The sequence below is a fragment of the Myotis daubentonii genome, chromosome 2 (genome assembly GCF_963259705.1).
Source record: "Myotis daubentonii chromosome 2, mMyoDau2.1, whole genome shotgun sequence".
In the NCBI taxonomy this organism is placed as follows: Eukaryota; Metazoa; Chordata; class Mammalia; order Chiroptera; family Vespertilionidae; genus Myotis; species Myotis daubentonii.
The window spans coordinates 137,006,963-137,027,327 of NC_081841.1; the positions used below are offsets into that span (position 1 = coordinate 137,006,963).

General features: G+C 43.2%; 1 protein-coding gene and 1 pseudogene across 2 annotated transcripts in view; both read left to right on the forward strand.

Moving 5' to 3' along the window:
* Positions 1–20,365, forward strand: part of EPSTI1 (epithelial stromal interaction 1) — a 116,907-nt gene that overhangs the window by 2,697 nt on the left and 93,845 nt on the right. The window lies entirely within an intron of this gene.
* LOC132225904 (COX assembly mitochondrial protein homolog) lies at positions 13,518–13,797 on the forward strand (annotated as a pseudogene).

Below are 20,365 nucleotides of genomic sequence, written 5' to 3' on the forward strand. Positions count from 1 at the left end.
GGGTTCCCATCACTTTTCTCTACCTCTAGGTTCAATAATTCACTAGAATGAATTACAGAAATCATGGAAACTACAATATTTATGATTACAGTTTTATTATAAAGCATATAACTCAGGAACAGTCAAATGGAAGAGATTCATGGGGCAAATATATGTACAGCTTCTATACCTTCTCGGGGTGGGTCACCCTCCTAGCACCTTGTGTGTTCAAGCTCCCCAAGCCTCATTTTTCATTCAAGAATTTTTATTCAGGCTCCACTGCAGCATGACTGATTGATTATATCAGTGGGTAGTGTGATTGAGCTCAATGCCCCAGAGGTGGAGGTGGGGTGGGGAGTGGACTTGGAACTTCTAACTGTTAAATCACATGTTTGGTTTTTCTGGCAAACAGCTCCCATCCTGAAGCTATTTAGAAGCCCCCACCAGGAGTCATCTATTCATTAGCATATAATCCAGGCTTTTGTTAACGTGAAAAAAACACACATTCAAACCCGTAAATAATTTTTGTGAGTTTATTTGAGTCAATCTGTTGACAATTGCCGGGAAGCAGAACGCTGAGATAATGCTCCAGAGAATGACAGGTTACATCTATATTTATACATTGCAATCAAAGGAAGGATGTAGGTGGGTTACATGAAATCCATTGGTGATAGACTAGAGAGGTGGGAGAAAGGAAAGTGGGGGTGGGGGTGGGGGGTATGGGGGGAACCCCTGGGATTGGATAAAAAGTAAAATGATAGACACATACTTAGGTGGGTGCAGGAACAATTAACATGACAACAATGAAGGAATTTGTGGTATCTGTCCTGGAGTCCAGGCACATTAGGTTGTGCCCCAAGAGGTCCAGCAAAAGGGAAGTTACAAGTTACCCAGACATTTCAAGGGTGTGTTATTTTAGATGCAAAAAGACAGATAGGCTCAGTTAAGGTAAAGGTTGACCTTGTCAGTGAAGATCCCGGCCTAGAATGTTACTACCCACCATAACTGCTTTGAGTTAAAGCTTACTTTCAGACCATCCTTTGTGGTTACTTTAGGGCTCTGAGTTTGCAAGACTGCCATGCAGACCTCCCCTGAGCTGTCAGGTTAGCATGTGGCCCCTTTCGTCCACACTTTTATCATTTGTAATTCCAATGATTTTAGGAGCTCTGTGCCAGGAACCAGGAACAAAGACTAAAATATTTATTTATTTTTATTAACAACAGGAGTTTAAGTAGCTTCTGTGACAGCCAGGGAAGCTTGCTATGCAGGTCCCCATCAAAAGGACTTACTGTGAAGGGCATAGCCAATTGACAGCCTCTGCCACCACCCTTTTGGATCCATTACATCAGTGGTTCTCAACCTTCCTAATGCCACGACCCTTTAATACAGTTCCTCATGTTGTGGTGACCCCCAACCATAAAATTATTTTTGTTGCTACTTCATAACTGTAATTTTGCTACTATTATGAATCGTAATGTAAATATCTGATATGCAGGATGTATTTTCATTGTTACAAACTGAACATAATTAAAGCATAGTGATTAATGACAAAAACAATATGTAATTATATATGTAATTATCTATATGTTTTCCGATGGTCTTAGGTGACCCCTGTGAAGGGGTCATTCAACCCCCAAAGAGGTCGCGACCCACAGGTTGAGAACCGCTGCATTACACCCTTTGCCCTGAGAGCACACTTATTCTGCACTCTTCCCAGCCAGTGACTGAGCATTCCAGGGTATTAGTAACAGCCCATTCCTGCCCATGTGGAACTCCTCTATTGGTCAGCTTTTGCCAGAAGACTCACCATTGACCTACCCAAGATCCTCAGAACTGTATAGCAGCAGTGTGAGGCTCTTCTCAATCTCCCCTCTCTCCTTTCATAGATGTTAGACCTGCTCATGTTCTCAAGGCTTTCCCTGCCTTCTCCTGCTTATTCCCCTTTTATCTTTCACAGGCATCCCCGCCCTCCCCCCCCCCCCCCCCGGAAATCTCTCATGTCTAATCCCATCTTGATGTATCTTTGATGTCGGCTTCTGGGAGAACCCAAGCAGACAGAGTCTTTAAGATGCACCTACCCCTGACCACACAGCTTCCACACTGTGTCTGATGGACTGCTTTATATGTGTACTGGGGAAACCCACTCCTTTTTCTCATTTCCTGCCTTGGAACTCAGGGGACATTCCCTAGCTTTCTTTAATTTCAGTACCTGTTTTTGGTTAATCCTCACCCGAGGATATTTTATCTCATAGATTTTTTGGAGAGAGTGGAAAGAAGGGGGAAAGAAAGAGAGAAACATTGATGTGAGAGATAATCTACTGGTTGCCTCCTGCATGTGCCCTGATCAGGGCTGGGGATTGAGCCTGCAACTGAGGTATGTGCTCTTGACTGGAATCGCACCTGTGACCCTTCAGTCCATGGGCCGATGCTCTACCCACTGAGTAACCTAACTAGGGCCAACACTTTACACAGCTCATTGTGCTGCTGGAAAGGAAATAACCCTGGTAACTAATACTCTAACCAATGAGCCACACAAGCCAGGGCTCTCATGGATGTTTCTATCTCTCTGTCTCCCTTCTTCGCTCTCTAAAATCAATAAAAACATTTTAAACTAGCCACATAAAATAGTCTTAGAGTTCAAGCTTCTACAAATTTATGAGAGTCAATAAGAACCGTTTACTGTTTCTCCTTCACTGCAATGCTCCAGATTTCTCTACAGCCTCTTCATATGACTGAGAGAATAAGCTTTGCCTATAGATGCTAAGTAGCATAAAAGCATCAGGTTATCCCTTTTCCCTGGGAATGGAGAGCTGAATAATGCCAGTGTTCCTTTAGTGCTCTGAAACAATAATACACAAGGAGAGAAACATCTGTGATTGGTTCTGATGAGTACACTTCTTCTTCTTTTTTTAAATCCTCACCTGAGGATATGTTTTCATGAATTTTCAGAGACAGGAAAGGAGAGAGAAAAAAAACATTGGTCAGTTTCCGCCCATACACACCCTGACCAGGGATTGAACCCACAACCTAGGTATGTGCCCTGAGTTGAATCAAACCTGCAACCTTTTGGTTTAGGGCACAACACTCCAACCAACGAAGCCACCCCGCCAGCTGAAGAGTACTCTTCTAGATGGCTCAATATAGGTGGCTATTTATTAGGGGGCTATTTAACCCAGTCTCCACGTAGGACTCATAAGTATTCAGGAAGTTTGTAAGATAACAGGTAGTATTTAACAATACTATTTAATGATTTTCGAACTTTATGATAATGATATGGCTCAACGATTACCAGACTCTACTACCAAACTAATCAGTGGAGCTCTGCCTGTTTAACTTATTTTTGAAATGAGAAATGCGACAAAGCATTGCGATACTGTGGTAGCATAGAGTGAATTAGCAGTGACCTGAAATAGTTAAACTGAGTACCTTGAAATGAGTTGCAACCTGAAAGAGTTAAACTGAGAGACTAAAAACCAAAATAACAATCAATAACGTAAACTTTTATGTCTGGAACTCTTAATCATGTGCTAGACCTTGTGCTAATCATATTATATACTTTTTTAAATTTTTCTCTTCACAATAAAGACATTGTTACTTTTTAGATGAATAAACTGAGTTTTGAGAGATTAATTGATGTCCCAAGTCTCAGAACCAGCATTCAAACAGGAGTCCACCCACCACAGGCTGGATCCTGAACATGTTGTAGAGCTGGAGAAAGGAGTGAAGTGCAACTAGTTAATTTCCTATCAATTGTCATATGTTCACATCAAGAAAATAGAACTCTTATAGGCTAGGGGTGCTATAGAAACAGTAATGTGACGTTTGTTTACAGCTTTACAATGATTTGGGTAGAGAAGCAGTTTATAAGAGCAAATTTTCTGTGGGATTCTTGCTGTATGTGGTAAATTCTTGACATTTTTTCTTTTTCTTCATTAAAAATAAATTTCCCTTTAGTGGGTTACTACCTACAGTTTGAAAAGCACAGTTCTATGCATGGCAGAAGAGATTATTGGAGTGAATGGAAATAAAAGCCATTTTTGTTTGATTAGATCAAATTTACTTTCCTGTTTATGCGGGAGGGTAGAAATCATGGTCCTGCTTAGAATGAATTTCCAACTCTCTTGCACTAGATTCCACTCCTCAGTATGGTATGAAATTGCAGCCTGCCAAGTCTTAGGGAGTAATCATTTTTATTCAAATACAATATCACCAAAAATGAGTGGGCATTTCTCACAAAGCCTTTGACAGCTGAAACAGTGAAACAATAAATCAACAGGATGATGAAAGCTTGAAAATATGTAACACCTATAATAATCAGTAGATGTGTAGCAGAAATGAGAAAAAGAGAAACAGTTCAATTACACAGTAGGTTGCTTACTTCAAAGTCAGTACAGTGCTGTAAGGTTACACATATTGTTAAGGTTAATTGCATCTATTCAGAGTGTATTTGAATCTGAAACAAAAGCTTTACAGGAAAAAAAAAATCAAAGGCAGAAGACCGCATTTGAAGTGTCTGTTGTATATCAGAGAATCAACAGATGATGGTTCCTTTGTTCTGTAATGTTTGTAATCCCCCCACCCCCATATAAACACTTAAAAGGCAATCCATTACAGTCTTGAAAAACTGAAGACATCTGCCATCATTAAAACTCTAGGGCTAGTATTGCCCAGTGATTGTTTTACTATGGAACCAGTGAGAGCAGAAATTCTGTGCTACCTAATCTTGTAAGAAAATGTGAGCCCTAAATCTTTAAATGTATTTTTCATTTCAAAATCTTTGGAATACTTTTTTCTTGATTATAGAAGTGAAGTCATATCTGCATGTTACAATCACTCAAACATTGTAAAAATAATATAAAGTCCTCTGCAATTCTAATCCTTAGAAATCAACACTTCAAACATTTTCATACAAAGACATTTTTATTTTTAATGTGTAGGTTGTGCTTTTTGACTCTTTTATGCCAAGTAGGAAGTCTTAGGACCATTATACCCTTTGATTTCTACTGCCAATAGGAGGTGACAGGTATAAGAAGATATGTTCCCTTTATAATCTTTATTTTAAAATGTGATTGCTCTATATCATATAGGCAGATACTGTTTTTTACATTGGTTTATTGTTTATTTGCACGAGGAAACAACTCTAGTTCTAACAGTAGAATCTTGGATAATATCTCCTATGTGGTACTATTTCCAAAAATGTTTAACCTAAATATTTAATTGTGTGGGAAATCATTTCTCAAATTCAGATTGTGAGGCATTTTATAAATTCTGTAAGACAATTTACCTGGTGTATTGGTCAGGGTTTTTCAGCAAAATGGAACTAATAGTGTATATATATATATATATATATATATATATATATATATATATATATACATACATACTAGGGGCCCGGTGCACGAAATTCGTGCACTGGGTGTGTGTGGGGGGGGAGTGTCCCTCAGCCCAGCCTGCCCCCTCTCACATACTGGGAGCCCTCAGGCGTTAACCCCCATCACCCTCCAATCGCAGGATCGGCCCCTTGCCCAGGCCTGATGTCTCATTTCCCCCCATCACTGGTTCTGCCCCCAGTCCAGGCCTGATGCCTCTGGCCCAGGCATCAGGCCTGGGCAGGGGACCCCCAGACCCCTCCGATTGCTGGCTCTGCCCCTTGCCCAGGCCTGATGACTCAGCCAGAGGCGTAGACCCCCATCACCCTCTGATCACCTGATCGGCCCCTTGCCCAGGCCTGACGCCTCCGCCAGAGGTGTCAGGCTTGGACAGGGGACCCCCATGTCCCCCTGATCACTGGCTCTGGCCCCCGCTCAGGCCTGAGGCCTCTGGCCCAGGAATCATGCCTGGGCAGGGGACCCCCATCTCCCTCTGATCGCTTGCTCCACCCCCCGCCTAAGCCTGATGCCTCTGACCCAGGCTTCAGACCTGGGCAAGAGGACCATCATATCCCCCCAATCCCCGGCTCAGCCCTCCGCCCAGGCCTGATGGCTCGGCCAGAGGAGTTGACCCTCATCACCCTCCGATCACCAATCACCGGATCGGCCCCTTGACCAGGCCTGAGGCCTCCGGCAGAGGTGTCAGGCCTGGGCAGGGGACCCCCAGCTCCCCGCGGTTGCAGGCTCCGCCCCTGCCCAGGCCTAAGGCCTCTGGCTGAGGCTTCCGGCCCGAGCAGCGGGGACCCGCAGCTGCAGCGGCCCCGCGATCATGGGCTCCACTTTAGGCCCAGGCAAGGGACCCCTAGCTCCCGGGACTGCCAGCTTCGACCGTGTCCAGCTCCCATCGCTGGCTCCACCCCTACTTCCTGCTATCACTGGCCAGGGAGGCAAAGGCGCCTGATTCTCCGATGATGGCTGGGGGGCAGGGCAAAGGCGACCTTTGCCCTGCCCCCCAGCTCTTGGCTCCCCCCTGGGTTTCAGATCACTGTCAGTGGCAGGGGGCTTCTTCCTGCTTTCCCTTTCGCCTCCCTGCATTGTGCCTACATATGCAAATTAGCCGCCATCTTGTTGGCAGTTAACTGCCAATCATAGTTGGCAGTTAATTTGCATATAGCCCTGATTAGCCAATGAAAAGGGTATCGTCGTACGCCAATTACCATTTTTCTCTTTTATTAGTGTAGATATATATATATACATACACACACACACACATTCATACTAGAGGCCCGGTGCACAAAAATTTGTGCACTTGGGGGGGTCTCTCAGCCTGGCCTGTGCCCTCTCTCAGTCTGGGACCCCTCAGAGGATGTCCACCTGCTGGTTTAGGCCTGCTCCCCGGGGGATTGGGCCTAAGCTGGCAGTCAGACATCCCTCTGGCAGCCCAAGAGCCCTCAGGGGATGTCCGCTTGCCAGCAGGGAGCAGGCCTAAGCTTCAGTTGGACATCCTTAGTGCTGCTGAGGAGGCAGGAGAGGCTCCCGCCATCACCACTGTGCTGGCAGCCATCAGCCTGGCTTGTGGCTGAGCAGAGCTCCCCCTGTGGGAGTGCACTGACCACCAGGAGGCAGCTCCTGTGTTAAGCATCTGCCTCCTGGTGGTCAGTGTGTGTCATAGTGATCACTGATTCCCAGTCGCTCTGCTGTTAGGGTCAGTTTGCATATTACCCTTTTATTATATAGGATAGAGGCCTGGTGCATGGGTGGGGGCCGGCTGGTTTGCCTTGAAGGGTGTCCTGGATCAGGGTGGGGGTCCCGCTGGGGTGCCTGGCCAGCCTGGGTGAGGGGCTGATGGCTGTTTTCAGGCTGGTCACAGCCCCTTCAGGGTGGGGGGCCCTACTGGGGTGCCTGGCCACCCTGGGTGAGGGGCTGATGGCCATTTTCAGGCTGGCCACAGCCGTGGGCTGGAAGCAGGTATCTGGGATTTATTTATCTTCTATAATTGAAACTTTGTAGCCTTGAGTGGAGTTCAGGGCCGGCAGGGCAGGTGGGAAGCTTGGCTTCCTCCATTAATGGGGGCAACCCAAGCCTCCTGTTTGCTCCAGCTCTGTGGCCGCCGCCATCTTAGTTGGGTTAATTTGCATATTTGCTCCTGATTGGTTGATGGGTGTGGCTGGTCGGCATGGCTTGTGGTGTAGCAGAGGTACGGTCAATTTGCATGTTTCTCTTTGATTAGAAAAAAAATATATATATGATTTATTGTAAGGTGTTGGCTCAGTGATGGAGGCTAAGAAGTCCCACGACCTGCCATCTGCAGGCGGAAGACCCAGGAAGGTGCAAGGCGCAAGCTTGAAGGCATAAATGCCAGAGAATGAAGGTGCCTCCCACTCCAAGTCTCAAGGCTCAAGAGCCTAGAGCAGTGGTCGGCAAACTCATTAGTGAACAGAGCCAAATATCAACAGTACAATGATTGAAATTTCTTTTGAGAGCCAAATTTTTTAAACTTAAACTATATAGGTAGGTACATTGTTATTAACTTAATTAGGGTACTCCTAAGGCTTAGGAAGAGCCACACTCAAGAGGCCAAAGAGCCGCATTTGGCTTGCGAGCTGCTGTTTGTCGACCACGGGCCTAGAGCACTGAGGGTGGGTGAGGATCTTTGTGTCAGCTCGACAGGCAGGCAGAATGGTTTCCACCTTCCTCTGCCTTTTATTTTTTCTATCCCTGAAGGCCCTCAGTGGATTGGATGACGTCTACCCAAATTAAAGAGGGGCGTTTACTTTACTCAGTTTATCAGTTCAAATGGTTATATCTTCCAGGTAAATCCTCACAGACACATGTGACCCAGTTAAGTTGACATATAAAATTAATTATTACACCTGTACTCTTCAAAAATAAAAGTGATTAGATTGTAGGAGTCTAAAAGGCATGCCAAACCATAGGAGTGCATATTTCATGATTGGATCTGGGATGCAGTAGGAGTAGGGAAGAATATAAAAAAAATTGGAGCAAGTTAGAAATTTAAATATAGACTGAATACTAAAATTCCTGGGGTATGATAGTTCTATCATGTTTAAGGAGAACTCTTTGTTCCCAGGAGATGCATGCTGAAGTATTTAGGGGTGATGTGTCATGACTCTGCAACTTACAATCATATGGTTCAGGAAAAAAAAAAAAACAAATGAAGAAGAGGAAAGAGAAAAAGCAATGTAACAAAACATTAACAATTGGTAAATATAGATAATAGATATGAGTTTTTATTTTCCACAATACTTTAATTTTGCTTATAGGCTTAAAATTTAAGATTAAAAGGTGGGGGAAAGTAACTTAGATAATATCCTAAAGTTCATGGTACCTCTCCCTCTTTTGCCATTATTCTTTTGGAATCTGGATAAGTTAAAAGAAGGGTTGTCATGGAGCTGTATATTTAAAATTTGTACAGTTTACCCTGGGATCAGAACTGTGCTATTTTAAAAAATATATATTTTTATTGATTTTTAGAGAGAGAGAGAGAGGAAGGGAGAGGGAGAGAGAAACATTAATTGCCTGCCTCTTGCACACCCCTCACTGGAGATTGAGCTCACAACCCGGGCATGTGTCCTGACCAGGAATCAAACTGGCAACTTTATGGTGCACATGGCAATGCCCAACCAACTAAGCCACACTGGCCAGGGCAGAATCATACTATTTTTTATAGTAGAAAATTGTTTAATAATCTTTAATGAGATATTATTTATCAATACCATTTTGTTTCAGTGATTCTTATTACTCCTGGGACACAACAAAGAAAAGGAAAGAATCAGGAAACAGGATATAGATGTGAGAGTGAAGAGCCAGACCTAGGGATGTAAAAAAATAATCTTAAAAACTATATATATAAAACCCTAATATGCAAATAGACCGAACAGCTGAACAACCAAATAACCGGTCATTATGATGTGTGTTGACCACCAGAGAGCACGTGCAGAACATGGCGGGCGTCAGCCGTGGCGGGATGGTGGAGCAGGGGTGCCAGACCAAGGCAGGGCACCGGTTGCTGTCATCAGGGCAAGCCTCTGGTGGTTACTGAAAATTCTTTGCTCACATGCACCATGGTCCCACCTGGCATGCGCACCCACTGCCAGCACTGGAGCTGCCACTCGCACCTGCTGCCATCGACTTCCCCACTCACACCTGCCATTAGCGGGGCCAACACCATCAGCGCATGGGAGTGCGCGGCAGTGGGAGCAGGGCTGCCGGCAGACAAGGGACTGGGGGCTGCAGTGGGAGGGGTTGGGCAGGGGCATGGAGGATGGGCCAAGACTCACCACTGTGCCCACTGCAGCCTTGTGGCCCACAATTCCTTTCAAAGTGCATGAATTCATGCACTGGGCCCCTAGTATTACATATATTGTAGAAGAAGAAGCAAAGGATCAGTCACAGCATGAAAAAGGAGATGTATTAGGTGATTCAGGTCCAGGGTCTATACCAGGGGTGGGCAAACTTTTTGACTCGAGGGCACAATGGGTTCTTAAATTGGACTCTGAAGAAGAAGGAGCTGCGGCCGTGTTTCCTGACGTTGCCATGTTAACACTGCTGCTGGTGAAAGAGCGGAGGGGAGAGCAAGAGCACCCTCCGCTCTTTTGGCTCCGCAGGCCAGATAGAACAGCCGAACAGGCCGGATCCGGCCCGCAGGCCGTAGTTTGCCCATGGCTGGTCTATACTGTATCTATAATAATAAAGGCATAATATGCTAATTAGACCGGACAGCCAAACTACCTTCGAGACATCATTCCAGATGTCCTTCTGGATGAAGCTGTGGTGGTGGGGGCCAAGGCAGAGGCAGTTAGGGGTGATCAGGCAAGCAGGCGAGTGGTTAGGGGCGATCAGGCAGGCAGGCAGCGAGCAGTTAGGGGTTATTGGGCAGGTAGGCAGAGTGGTTAAGGGTAATGAGGCAGGCATGCAGAGTGGTTAGGGGCGATAAGGCAGGCAGTCAGAGTGGTTAGGTGCGATCAGGCAGGCAGGCGAGTGGTTAGGGGTGATGAGGCAGGCAGGCAGAGTGGTTAGGGGCAATGAGGCAGGCAGGCGAGTGGTTGGGTCTATCAGGCAGGCAGGCGAGCAGTTAGGGGCGATGAGGCAGGCAGGTGAGTGGTTAGGGGTGACCAGGCAGGCAGGCGAGTGGTTGGGGGCAATCAGGCAGGCAAGAGAGTGGTTAGGGGTGATCAGGCAGGCAGGTGAGTGGTTAGGGGCAATCAGGCAGGAAAGCAGTTATGAGCCAGTGGTTCCGAATTGTGAGAGGGATGTTCGACTTCTGGTTTAGGCCTGATCCCTGCAGCAGTCGGACATCCCCTGAGAAGTCCCAGATTGCAAGAGGGTGCAGGCCGGGCTGAGGAACACCCCTCCCCCATGCATGAATTTCACGCACCAGGCCTCTCGTGTATAAAATAAAAGTCTATTAAATTATATATGTTATATATAATGATTATAATTACATACAATAGAACTTATATCCTCAAATAGGTGTCTTAATAGATAGCTGTATTTATTTGTTTCTCTCCTATAAAGTAAGTCTGAAAATAGTAGTCTAGGGCTGATATAGTACAATTGGTAGGCAACCATAATAGAACATTTATTTCCAAGCACTGTTTTAGTTTAAGAATTGAGGAGTGTTAGGCATAAGAGCAGAAATTAATTATGTGATCACATTGTCTCTGGATTTTGGAAATGTAAATGGGATATTTAAATGTAATCCATATTCCTGTAGAGGACTGATTTTAGAGAACTATTCGAGTTTTCTTCTAGATATTGTGCTATGCAAAGCTTTATGTTTTACACTTTGTACATCCTGCAAGATTGTTTATAATAGTTAACAATTGACACAACTGAAATGGTAAAGTGAATAATTATGTTATGATACATCTATGTCATGAAATATTATGAAGCCATTTAATATTAAGCTTGTTGCATGTATAATTGGGAAACCACTTATAAATGAAAGCAGAATATAGAATTGAACTTAAGATTTGATTACAACTGTACAATAACTTGTACAGAATATGGATTGGGCTGAAATGTACCCAAATAAAACTGTAATTGAGATCTCTAAGGGGTGGGATTATGAGTGACTTTTAAATGTTTTAAGAATATGCATTATTTTCTATGAGCTTATGTTTCTTTTTTAAAAAAATATGTTTTTATTAATTTCAAAGAGAGGAAGGGAGATGGAGAGAGAGATAGAAACATCAACGATGAGAGAGAATCATCAGAATTATCCATCAGCTGCCTCCTGCATGCCCCTTATTAGGGATTGAGCCTGAAATCCAGGCATGTGCCCTGACCCCTGACTGGGAATTGAACCATGACCTCCTGGCTCATGGATTGACACTCAACTACTGAGCCACACCACTGGGTCATATGTTTCTTTTAAAATCAGAAATAAATGATGAATATCATTTTAAAATGTTCTATGCAAAAATTAGATATAATTTTCTATGTCTTGAAGTTCCAATTTTTTCCTTTAAGTTACAGATAAAATTGAGGAGCTTTGCTTTAAGTTATAGATAACCTTGAGGAGGCTATAATGTAATTTGCATACATAATTAGATCATAGCCTTTTACTATAATAAAAAAGAAAATATATAGCCCAGGTTTTTATGGAAATGCCAATTTCCTTTTCATTCAGCTATCCTTAAAAAGAATGTTAATCCTGCCCTGACTGGTTTGGCTCAGTGGATAGAGCATCGGCCTGCGGACTGAAGGGTCCCAGGTTCGATTCCGGCCAAGGGCATGTACCTTGGTTGCGGGCACATCCCCACTGGGGAGTGTGCAGGAGGCAGCTGATTGATGTTTCTCTCTCATCGATGTTTCTAACTCTTTATCCCTTTCCCCTCCTCCCTGTAAAAAATCAATAAAATATATTTTAAAAAAAAGAATGTTAATCCTAAATATTCTGTTGGAAAAGACAGCCTTTCTTAGACTTCTTTCACTTTGATATGTCTTTCTGGGTGTGTGCCAGGACTGCATCCCTGACCTTTATTTATTTATTTATTTATTTATTTATTTATTTATTATTATTATTATTATTATTATTATTCTTTTTACAGAGAGGAAGGGAGAGGAATAGAGAGTTAGAAACGTCGATGAGAGAGAAACATCAATCAGCTGCCTCCTGCACACTCCCCAGTGGGGGTGTGCCCGCAACCAAGGTACATGCCCTTGACCGGAATTGAACCCAGGACCCTTGAGTCCGCAGGCTGATACTCTATCCACTGAGCCAAACCGGTTAGGGCTCCTGACCATTTTTTAATCTGAACAATTTCTCGGAGTTGTTATGCAGCTGGGAACTTTGAAAGATGAACCATACTATTCCCCAGGACAAGGACCAGTCTTGCTTACTTAGTTGGTATATAAATGGTAGATCCCCCAACTCAGTTTTCCTCAGCTGTAACGCAATCACAATGTTGCCTCCGTAAGACTTGGGGCCAGAGAGAACAAATGTAAATATGCTGGTGTTCATGTTGCCTGCTATGCCATGAGTATTAAGGTCCTTTGTTTCTGACCTAGGAGTCTCATGACTTCTGCCAGCATCCCAGTTAGTTTTTTGGGTTAAGATTATTTTGTCAGTAAGGTCAAATCAAATCTCCAGACCTATATTGATATATTCTGAAAATATGGATTTCTTGTAGTTATTTATACTGAGGGAGCAAGTTTATGCATTTTGCAAGTATAACTATCAGTTGGTCCCCATCTCTACTTCCATCCTTGATTGGCTTCTGATGTCTAAAAGATGATGAATCTCTATAATATTGTATTTTATATACATTCTTTTTATCCTTAGAGTGAATCTTTCTTTTTTTTTCATAGCTTTTATCACTTATGTGTTTTAAGTGAAGAAATTTGACATTGTTCAGATCCACCCTGTAAAATTGTGCAGGCTGCTAACTGCACAAACTTGCTTGGCTAGGGTGGTAATTTGGAGCTGAAATACTGTTGACCCTTCAAGAAGAAATCCACATAAAACTTTTGACTCTATAGTCAGCCCTGTGCATTCATGGATTCAACCAATCATGGACCAAAAAACAGTATTTTCGGCCTTTCTTTGTCACCGAGATGGCACTTGACCTGGTAGGATAAATCCTGAGAAGTGTGTTTGCTGGGTCACATGAGAAGCATCTCAGTCATGTCAAAAAATATATTTTGATATCTAAAATAATGAGAGAAAAGGCCCAAGAGAGATGTTCTGAAGAAGTTCAAGATTTGACCAAATGTTGCAAGGAGTGTGAAATCCTATGGTAGTAAAATGTTGGAAAGAAATTCTGCATTGAAAGGATGTCTAGTGGCTTACTGTAATGATCCTGCCTTTTATGAGGAATGCAAAATGGAATACCTTAAGGAAAGGGAAGAATTCAGAAAAACTGGCATTCCTACGAAGAAAAGGCTACAGAAATGTGCAACAAGCATGTCGGCAAATATTTAAATGATAGATACCCAGTATCTCTGTTCATAGAAACTATAATTACCTAAAATAATGGACACAAGGAAGTGTGCTTGCTTTGTTCTAAATTATGAACATATTATTTTAATCTGAAATAAAGATTTTCTAGTTAAAGCAAAACAAAACAAACAACAACAGCAGTCTTTTCAGTTAGAGGTGGGGTTCCATGCTTGGGAGTGCAAAAATACTGTTTTTTATCTGTGATTGGTTGAATTTGTGGATGCCAAGGGCTGACTGTTTTTATTGAAAAACAACAGTAACGACAACCATATATAAGTTGGCCCATGCAGTTCAAACCATTGTTGCTCAAGGTTCAACTGTACACCAAACCCTGTGTGCGACATATTTTTCTCATTTGTCTAAGTTTACTGTGTCTCATGAAGCCATGGACCTGCATAGGAGCCCTGCTATGGATATGTCTCTGTGTGTGGACTTCTTTCTAGTTTCCACAAAGGCACCCCATCTACAGAAGCTCTGATGGCCTGATGATCCCTTGTTTGTTTATCTTTTCCCTTTGGGTATCTATTCAGCTCTTGAACAGAAGCTGTGAGTTATAGAACTAACCAGCTTCACGTCAGCCTCTTGGGTGTGCAGACAATGTTTTCGACTCTGTGCCTTCTGAAACCAAAGAGCATTCATGAGTCCTTCCACACGGGTGATGTGGAGTGCTGGATCAGGGCTGGTGTAACAGACTTAGGGGTCAAGGATGATTTACTCGGCCTGATCTTGTTATTTTATGTTTCTTTTGGGAATATGATGTGCTTATAAAAGAACTTTTGGAAGCCTGAATGCTTCAAGTTTTGACTGATGCTGGCTAAAAACAGTAAGGTTCAGATTCCTGTATTGAAGATCATTTAGTAAAAACCAATATGGAAAGCCTTATCTAGAAAATAAGTCTCTATCCAGTACCTTTGATTAACCAAATCCTTCTTTTTTACAATTTCATCCAAGGATAAGATTTTCTTAAACTATGAAAACCTCAAACCAATTGTGTATAGGACAGCAGGCTATGTCTATTCATCTGTGTGAAATTATGTTTGTAACACAGTCTTCTACCTCTTTCTGAATTTTTGCTCTTGGCTGTGTGTGTGTGTGTGTGTGTGTGTGTGTGTGTGTGTGTGTGTGTTTAAGTCACCCAGTATTGTTCTTAATTAGAAATTTAAATTACATCTGCAGTTTCTACACACCAGGATATATATTTATGTAATACTGTTAGACAGCCAGGATATTTTTCATAATTTCAACATGACATTTTTTCATAGAGTGCTTATTGATGAGGCTTCATAAAAATTGTGCAAGAATGTATGCAGGAGAAGCAGTTGTGTAGCTCAGGAGAGACCTCACAAAGAAAACATTTCTTGAATATATTTATTTATTTTTTTATGGTGCAGGAAAAAATTTTTTCTTTTGTGCTATTCTTTTAGATATTCTCCCTTAATATATGTCACTGATATGTGCTGTTGGAAAGTGAAAACAACCTTACAAATTGAGAAATTCCATTAAATTTCAATGAGGTAATTAAGGAAACTCATTTTCAAAGATATACATTTATTTCAGTAGCTTGAATGTTGCTTAATCAGGAAATGACCGGAATACTAAACACTGAAAGGTTGGTTGTGCTTGTGTAGATCAGTCGCTTCGAGAGTCAGACGGTTGAAAGGGATGACATGGAGGTTAAAACAGCAGAGGCCCTTGTTGTGGGTGGAAACTAATTGGCTGAAAGCATGAATAAGTTATATGTTATTCATGTCAAGGAAAAGCTAGGAGAAAAGGGATGAATATTTGTATCTACCAAGGCATTACGCTCTGCCATATGATATAAAAAAATAAAAAGCAGATCCTTAGATTTATGCTCTTCTTCCTATAGGAAGTAAGAGGAACAGAAGCTCAATTCATCGGCAGTGCTTTCTTCTGAATAATACGTTTTAGACTTGGCATTTTCAGCCAATAAAATATTACTAAGACGGTTGCTAAGAAATTCACTAACATAAAACATTTATTACTAGGACCATTGTCCTTGATCCTGGGATTATGTTTAAGTGCTTTCAATTAAAAACCTCTGATTTGTGGCTAGACAATTCTTTTCCTCTTTTCACAGCCCTCTACCATGTCTGGGTATCTGTAGCCTACACATTGGCCACAGATTGACCATAGTCCTACTTCTAAGACTAAAGATTCTAATATGATGTTATTAGACTTGAACTTAATCAGATTAGATATTGTAGAATGAAATCTTTAAAAATCATATTAATTTTACTTCCCAAATATTTTGCAAAATTTTTATGAGAGAGACCCATGGAGCTTGGAAAATTCTCTACGAAGCTGCTCTTAGCAAACAAACTTTTTTTGTTGTTGCCATTTTTAGAGCCTATCTTTTAAGCCTCAATTTGCTATTCTTCTCTGCAGTTTTCTACCCCTCTGGGATCTCTGACTCTCCTCCACCTTGGATCTCTCACTACTTCTTTCATCTCACTTTGATGGTTGTTTGGATATCCTTATGGTGTGTTCTCGTGGTTTCATTAATTGTTCTTGACTAAAGCATAAGCTCTGTTAAAGTGGTTGGCGTTTGTGTTTTGGTATTGTCCCTAACACGACAAGTCTATAGGTGCTCAGTTAAATTAAGTACACTACTTTGTTTGGAAATCTATCAAGAGGCTGAAGTTATGCTTTCTACATTGAGCTGAAGAGTTAGCTGCACACACCTGACCGGTCTGAGTCAAAAGTCCTGGGTTTGCATCTCTGCACTATTGCTTAAATAACCCGTGCTCTTTAACATATGGTCTTTATCAGTGGTTTCTTCATCCCTAAAATCCTTTTAGTGCAGATGTTCAAAGTTAGCTTGACTGATCTATAGCAGTGGCTCTCAAAGTGTGGTCCCTAGACCGAGAACACCAGCATGACCCAGAACTGTTAAAAATGCAAGTTATCAGACCCCACCCCAGACCTACTGAATCAGAAACTCTGCACTTTAACAAATCTTCCAGGTGATTCTGCTGTGCACTAAAGTTTAAGTATGACTGATTTGCAGTATAGTCAAATCCCTGGTATGATGAGAAGCTCCGTACTACAATCTTAATGAACATTGAGGATTGTGCCATCATTTCATGGTTGGTGTATAAATCCATTATGTCATGTTTCATCTTTAAGACTCTGCAGAATGGCTCACTTTTGTGTCATATTCAAGTCCGCAAGGTACTATCCACAGAATTGTAGCTCTCAGGCTCCTATAAAGTGTTGGCAATTGAGGAGTGAAAAATCTTTCTTAGGGTGAACAAAGAATATGCTGTGGACAAGGGATTAATTTTCAGCAGCAGCAGCAGCCTCCTAATTTTGTATTCATAACATTGCATGTATGCTAGGCTACACATGCAACATCTGCTGATATACATTAGGTAATTGGGCATCCAGCAGCCCCATTTGTATGCAAAGGTGGTTGCACACCTCCACTTACAAGTCTAAAATTAAAGGCCAGTTTGAAGCTGGCTGAAGGCTCGCTGCTAGGAACAGAAATAGATAAGGAAGAAATGGCTTCTGTTAATCAGTGCTTTTGGCCTCTCCTGTTCAATCTTTGCTAATTTGTCCTTTGAAATTGTACATTCTGTGTTGAAGAGAGAGACTTCTAAGATTACCTGTTTTTGTTGTTTTTCTTTAAAGAAAACCTACATTTATAAACTGGTTGTGTTTACACATAGCATTTTCCCTAACACTGTAACCACATGTATGCTACAGTCTGTTGCTGCGCTATATTTTTGCTATATGAACTACTCGTGCTCTTGTGGAACCACATGGATCATCTCAAAGAAGAGACACCCAGCACAGACTCACAGACTGGGTGTTGGCATAATTTCATTTTAATTCAGCCCACATCCGTCAAGTAGCTACATTGTATTAGCGTTTTGCCAGAGGCTGGGCATAAACATATCAATCAAGCAGTTTTTGCCCTCAAAAGCTCACAATATTTTAACATCTTCTTGATATCCCAGAGTTGAATATTTTTGCATAAATGAAGTCTTCTCTGATAATCTCATGAATTGAAGTGACTCCTTACTTCTCTGAGCTCCTGATTATGCTCAACCAGTGTCCCAAGAAGAATGAGGGATCCATGCCTGAAAGACTCAGAGTTCAAGCACAAGACTGTGGCCAGTGACCACTGAGATGGGTCATCAAGAAGAGATGGCTGCACTAATTCACGCCCTTATGTTCATTACAATGTTATTTACAGTAGCCAAGATTTGGAAGCAGTCCAAGTGCACATTAGAGGATGAGTGGGTAAAAAAGCTGTTGTACATTTACACAGTGGAATGCTACTCGGCAGTAAAAAAGAAGGAAATCTTACCTTTTGCAATAGCATAGATGGACATGGAGAGTATTATGCTAAGCAAAATAAGCCAGTCACAGAAAGACAAGTACCATATGATTTCACTTACATGTGAAATCTAATGAATAAAACATACTAACAACAAACTAGTAACAGGCTTATAGATACATAGACAGACAGCTGTCAGAGGGGAGTTGAGTTGAAGGGCTCAGTAAAAAAGGTGAAGGGATTAAGCAAAAATTAAAAATGAAAAAACAAAACCCTCATAGACACAGACAACAATATGGTGATTACCAGAGGGAAAGGGGGTGAGGAGTGGTAGAAGATGATAAAGAGGGGGGATAAATGATGATAAAAGGAGACTTGACTTGGGGTGGTGAACACAATACAATATACAAATGGTGTATTATAGGATGTACACTTGAAACCTATGTAATTTTATTAACCAACGTCACCCCAATCTAATCTAATAAAAGAGAAACATGCTAAGCCCCAAGCCACGTCCACCAGCCAATCAGAGCGACTATATGCAAATTAACCCAACCAAGATGGCGGCCAGTAGCCACTGAGCTGGAGCGAACAGGAGGCTTGGTTGCCCCAGTGATGGAGGAAGCCAAGCCTCCCGCCTGCCCTGGTGGCTGCAGCCTCCACTCAAGGCAACAAAGTTTCAATTATAGAAGATAAATAAATCCCAGATACCTGCTTTTAGCCAGCCTCCACTGGGAGCTTGGGTGGCTGGGGGCCATGGTCAGCCTGCAAACAGCCACCAGCCCCTCATCCAGGATGGCCACACACTCATAGGGTGAGGGTCCCCGCTGGGGGGCTTAGCCAGCCTGCAAATGGCCCTCAGCCCCTCACCCAGGATGGCCAGGCACCCCAGTGGGGACCCCCACCCTGAAGGGGCTGTGGCCAGCCTGCAAACAGCCATCAGCTCCTCACCCAGGCTGGCCAGGCACCCCAGTAGGGACCCCCACCCTGAAGGGGTGTGACCAGCCTGAAAATGGCCCTCAGCCCTTCACCCAGGCTGGCCAGGCAACCCAGTGGGACCCCCACCCTGATCCAGGACACCCTTCAAGGCAAACCAGCCGGCCCCCAACCCATGCACCAGGCCTCTATCCTATATAATAAAAGGGTAATATGCAAATTGACCCTAACAGCAGAGCAACTGGGAATCATTGGTCACTATGACACACATTGACCACCAGGGGGCAGATGCTCAATGCAGGAGCTGCCCCCTGGTGGTCAGTGTGCTCCCACAGGGGGAGCTCTACTCAGCCACAAGCCAGGCTGACGACTGCCAGTACAGCAATGGTGGTGGGAGCCTCTCCTGCCTCCTCAGCAGTGCTAAGGATGTCCAACTGCAGCTTAGGCCTGCTCCCTGCTGGCAAGTGGACATCCCCAAGAGTTTCCGGGCTGCCAGACGGATGCCTGACTGCCAGGGAGCGGTCCTAAGCCAGCAGAAGGACATCCTTCGAGGGGTTCCCAGACTGGGAGAGGGCACAGGCCGGGCTGAGGAATCCCCCTGAGTGCACAAATTTTTGTGGACCGGGCCTCAAGTCATAATAATAAAAGGCTAGAGGCATCATGACCAAAATGACCAAACAACTGGTCACCATGAAGTGCGTGGAGCACCTCTCGGTCCCTCCCCCATGGCCCACAGGCTCCAATCACAGCAAGGCTGGCAGCTGGTGGGCAGGTGGGGCAGCAGGTGGGTGGGACAATAAGGCAGGTGTGGCAAGACGAGAATGGGTAGGTGGGGCACGACTGTGGCAGGGTGGCGGGTGGGTGGGGCTGCATGATTTCGTGTGCTGGGCCTCTAGGAAATTCAATAAAATTAATGTTAAAAGAGATGGCTGCATTGCAAATGGCCCATATTCACAGTTTGTGGGAACAAAGAATGCATGAGTGTTTCTTTTCCTCCCAATATGGGCCAGTCGTGTGGACAAGGATGCCCATCTAAAGCCACCTCAAAGAGATTTGCTCATGAGCATCACCAGGAGGAGCGGTGGGTCCCTGCAAATAGAGTTTACCAGGAGCCAACAGCGAAGCAGTCACTTGTCACTCTGCATTTGTTTTCCTTTGACAACAAGATTGTAAAGCTTCTGGAGAACAGACCTGGGTCTTAATAGGAAGAGTACCTTCCAAAGCACATATTTGATGGTGATGATAGTAAATAGTGTATCAGCAGGAAAAATGTTTGGTGGTTTATAGGCATTAGTAGTTTCTCATGAT